Genomic DNA, 5,000 nt, shown 5'->3' with positions numbered 1-5,000 from the left:
TTTACAGCACTTAAAACCTGGCGTAATCAAGCAAATTTCGAGTAAATTAACTTTAGTGTTCCACAAGTCTTTGCCTTTTGATGTATTGTTAAAGGTGGTAGTACAAACTTGCACTTGTTTTAATAGTACAATACAAAGGATTGGAATTATATATGTATAGTTATATGAATATTACACATTTACTGAAAATAATAATGATATCTTAGGTTCTTGACACTTGTGTGCTGATTATTGAAATAGAGTGTACAGATATATTAACCAAACTCACAAGCCAGTTGTGGTCTGGCAGGCTTGCCCACCTTTTAGAACTTCTCTCAGGGTAGTCTTGCTTCTAAGCTTTACTGAACAGGTCAGGTCTCATCACTGGTAAAGTTCGCCAAACATAAACATCATTCGAGTCTCGTTGAGCTGATTCTCGTTTGCAGCTCAGACTTACTGGACATTGCTCATTCGTATACGAGTATTTCTCAGTGAACATGTAATCAAATGACCACAGCATTTTGTGAGCATTGAATGATTCTATGTCTTTGTTTATATGACTGAATTCCATATGGTCTTGAATAAAAGTGCACTGGATAAAAAAAGCAGGAAGTCAGGCAGTATACCCTATAGATAGACTAACTGAGTATGCTTTTGAGATGAACAAGACATGACCACTAACGTTTCCAGTGCGGTATACCTCCATATCGGAGAATCAAGAGATTTTTGTTTATATCACAAACACATATGGCACTGCCAAGGGAGGCTTGAGTAACAGAACAATTTTAGATGTGTATTATACCTTTGAAGAGAAAAACACCGTTGTGAAACCACAGACATTTCTTGAAAATGTTGCATTCACACTTTAGGCACAGATTTGTGTGTATGTAGAATATGTTCTTTTTTCATTTAGGAACTGGGGTCAAGTATTTATCCGAACAGAACTTTTCATTTGTTTGTTTGTTTGTTTGTTTTTCTCAACAGAGATCTTAAAAGAAATAAAATGTCTCAAAGACAATGTTTATGAGAAGAGATCTGCTAATTTCACTTTATGGGCTCTCCTCACAGAGCAGTCACTTCACTGGATTTCTACGGAATGAGGAAATCTTGTCATCACATGATGTGCATAACCAACAGAACTCTTTCACTGTTTCTCACTCGTTTCACTGCTTGTGTTGGTGATATTTGTGACATTCATTTTTATTCAAGTCCGTGGTCCTCAATAAAGTTTTTTTTTTCTCTTTCCGTATGTCTCGTTCATATATTTCTTTGTATGGAACTCATGCGACTTTGTGAAGCTGGCCGGTAGGCATGGCGTGGACATGGAAGGGTTAAGCTCTCCTCTTCTCACCATCTTTGGCCAAGATCTCAGTGTTTTTTTCCCCCCTCAGCCTGGAATTCCTTGCATGTCTCAGATGTGATGTGGGTGAGATACACACAGAGACACACACACACACACAACATTACATTACATTTAGCAGACACTTCTTGACCAAAGTGACTTACATATGTCAGCTATATTACAAGGGATAACATTGTCCCCGGAGCAACTTGGGGTTAAGTGCCTTGTTCAAGGGCACAACGGTGGAAGCCGGGAATTGAACCGACAACTTTCAGGCTACTGCACGCTAACCCAGCTCCTTAACCACTACACTACCACCGCCCACCACACACACACACAGCTTTACCTAGTTACCTGACCTGTCCCAGTCCACCCACTTTATGCACAAAAGAGTGCAGCTCCAGCTGGTCTGTTTGATGTGGTCAGGAAGTTAAAACTGGTATATGCTGTGGGGTATTATGGGACACCTCATGTGCACATCACTTTATCATTGGCTCCGTCAGGTTCCCATGACCGCATTCATATTTTGAGAAAGATGCACTGTTTTTGATCAAGTTATGAAAATATAACTGAAATGGTATGTTGACCAAGCACCGAATTCTCTGAACAGTATAGTTTGTTGCACTGCATTGCATATCATGATGACTAACATGAAGTGTGGCTGAAGAGAGAAAAGAGGTGTTTAGAGAGACTCGCATTGTCCCGGTAATGTTGATAGATAGGGCATGCTTTTAAAGCCCATTTTCTTTGCTCATGCCTGTCATATCATCCTCCTGTGAATAGTGCTGAAATTCCCTGATGACTCATTTCTCTTAATACTGCAAATGTCAGAGCACTTTAAACTTTGGTTTCAAAAAAGCTCAAATAAATATTACATGTCTTTTAATCACACGTCCCAGGCCATCGTTGAATGGATTACTATGTGACCCTTTGTGTTTCTGTTTCTTCATTACCTCTCAGCCATGGCATAGCTTTAAACAGTGCAACACTATATACAATTAAAATGAAAAAAATAATGTTTTATCCACATTTTAGTCTTCTTGACTAGTTTAGATATTCTTAAAAATGTGTTGAACTTTTAAGTTTGACCTTTTGTTCCTCTTCCCATGTGAAATGAATGATAGGCTACACTTTCTAACTGACTTCTTGCTATTCTAATTAGGCCTACAGAACATGATATTCAAATATCTACCCCTCCCCCATCAAGAGGCAAAGACCAAACGTGATTACGCAACATTCTGTCATTACGTGCTACGTCACATGCGCAGTCTGTGGTTGAAACGCGGCGATGACGGGCAGAGTCTACGGTGGGACGGAGTAGGACTGCAAATGGATCTGAATATCTGTTTGTGTCGCTTATTTGCAGTTTGTTTAAAGCCGGATGAAAGAATACTCCATCCCCTACATGTTCGTTCTCTTCTAGAGCTTCTTCTAAGGTTTGTACGCCTGTTGAGTTATTGCTTTGCTGTGTTGGCGCGACTCAGGCCTGTGCTTAGGGGTCCGCCCTCTATCGCATAACAACAACAAAAACACAACCTACTCCGTTAGTTAGCCCGCTAGTTAGCTTTAGTATCAAAGCAGGCCCGCTCAAGGGAGGAGGTGAAAGAACCGGGGGAAGAGGAAGGTACCGACAAACACTGCAGATATTCTTGTAAGTTAGTGCTGGAGGTGTATTCTCACGATAGTTGTCACGGCTACCTAATTTACCCCTGGCTACTGAACAGCAACAAAGCTATGATAGATCTAGATAAATTGCACCGTATAACAGTTAGCTGATGTTAGCCAGTTAGAAGCTAGCTGGAAACGCTGAACAGTTTGCTCTAACGTTTCACTATTTGTGCTATCATAGTGTTGACAGCTATCGCTGGGTTAGGTCGAAATAGAACTGTTCAAAACATACGGTGGTTGAAATGACTTGCACAGCTTGTTGGGTGTCATGCTATTTGTGAAACCGTAAGAGGCTTAATGTTATGATTCAGGAAATATTTTGACATGGAACGTTATGGTATTTCTATGTGGCTAGCTTATCAGATAAGTTATACAGTTAGCTTGAACTGTCGCCCAGTCAGCTGGCAAGAATCCGCTAGCTGGCTAGCTATCGAGTTAGAAGATCTCTGGATTTACTAATATGAATGAACTTTTGAAATCGACCTGCCAACTTGCTGTTATAAATAGAAAACTGTCTGCTAAGGTTTATTTTGACGTTTGTTAAAAACAGTGATATTATTGTTACCCAAAACAGTTTAGAAATGTTGCACTAGCCACTAACTAGCCTTAAGTGTTTTGCTTGTTTGGTAGCAGTGCAACCAGAGCCGACTAGTAAACATTAGCTTCCCGATACCTCGCAAGCTTGATTGGAGCTTGATTGCGTGGAACTCGCAAATTAAGTATGCAATTCACATGTTTATTATCGCTTCTTCGCTTGTTAGAGTGCAGTTCATATCGAGCGTTCGTAGACCTTCAGCTATTCTGATATCAAAACATTTATTGTAACGTTATTCCTCTCATCAGCACAGTCTGCACTGCATCTCATTGTATACGCCCTAAATCATCCTTATAGTCAGGACTGCATGCAGTAACAAGTGTGTCAAACTAGATGCTGATTTGTGCAGTCACTAAAAGTCACATGCCACCACGATTTACTGCATGCAATGCTTATATTTAATTCCACTGTGGCTTTGTTGCACCATGCTAAAATGCTAGTCACAAGGAAGGCATTCAGCTCTTTACAAGTTAAAATTCAACAGTGTGGTCATGCCAAAGCCGTATGTACATGTCCCAGTCAGAGAGGCCACATAAGGTAACCTTGTTTGCAGGGAAGGCAGGCATGGGTGCACCCATGCGGACACAGAGTATTGAAAAGCTCTCAGATTGAGCTGACTGAGCTGTGAGAGCAGAGTCACTGCTATCTAGCCATTTGTCTGGTATTTTGTTTTTAGGTCTGGTTTGGTTGGGTTTTCAGTGGCAGACTTTTGGCAGGCAGATGCTCTGTCATACAGGCGAGGCAGGAGGGAGGTACAGACTGACCTTCTGTCATTATGAGCGGAATACCTGAGCACCTGAGACTGACTGGATGGTTTCCACTCCTTCACAAATGAAGCCATTGCTTCCACTGTAAACCGAGCATTTTTCGGGAAAGTCTATCTCCCCACCCGCGCACAGAGCAAGTCTGTTGTTGTTTGTTTGCCTTTTTTGTTTGAATTGTTTTGGTGTTGAAAGCGTCAGACTCATCCCTGTGAACAGAGGCTTATTTGTAATGATCACCCCAGCACTGTTCTCAAACGGCACACAACATGGAGTTTCCAGCTACAATATTTTCATTTACCAAGGGGGGTATTTTAAGGTATGTTGTAAACCTCCAAATAGAGGAGCTTTATAGCAAAGATTCTAGAGCGGAGCTCTGTTCTAGAATCTTTGCTTTATAGTTTTGTTCTATAAAGCAGCAGAACAAAGCCGCAGGAATCATCTGTTTATGTCTCAAGGCCAGTTCACACCAAGAACGATAACAGTAACTGAAAGAGAAAGTGAAGACGATAGGGGTAAACCACCTCCTAGGAACCCCCCTCTGAATGTCACTGAGAAGACTAGCATTTTGGCTGAAAGACACTGAGAAGACTAGCATTTTGGCTGAATGTCATTGAGAATACTAGCATTTTGGCTGAATGTCATTGAGAATACT

General features: G+C 41.0%; 2 protein-coding genes across 3 annotated transcripts in view; both read left to right on the top strand.

The window, feature by feature from the left end:
- The window catches only part of LOC121714956 (tripartite motif-containing protein 16-like), a 964,796-nt gene that overhangs the window by 151,212 nt on the left and 808,584 nt on the right, over positions 1–5,000 (top strand). The window lies entirely within an intron of this gene.
- Positions 2,596–5,000, top strand: part of mtmr3 (myotubularin related protein 3) — a 37,404-nt gene continuing 34,999 nt past the window's right edge. The window contains 1 exon segment of the mRNA XM_042100166.1: positions 2,596–2,757. The gene's annotated coding sequence lies outside the window, so the exon portion shown is untranslated.

Source organism: Alosa sapidissima, chromosome 8 (assembly GCF_018492685.1).
Source record: "Alosa sapidissima isolate fAloSap1 chromosome 8, fAloSap1.pri, whole genome shotgun sequence".
In the NCBI taxonomy this organism is placed as follows: Eukaryota; Metazoa; Chordata; class Actinopteri; order Clupeiformes; family Clupeidae; genus Alosa; species Alosa sapidissima.
The sequence above is the reverse complement of the archived record's forward strand: the minus strand, read 5'-3'. Positions and strand labels throughout refer to the sequence as shown.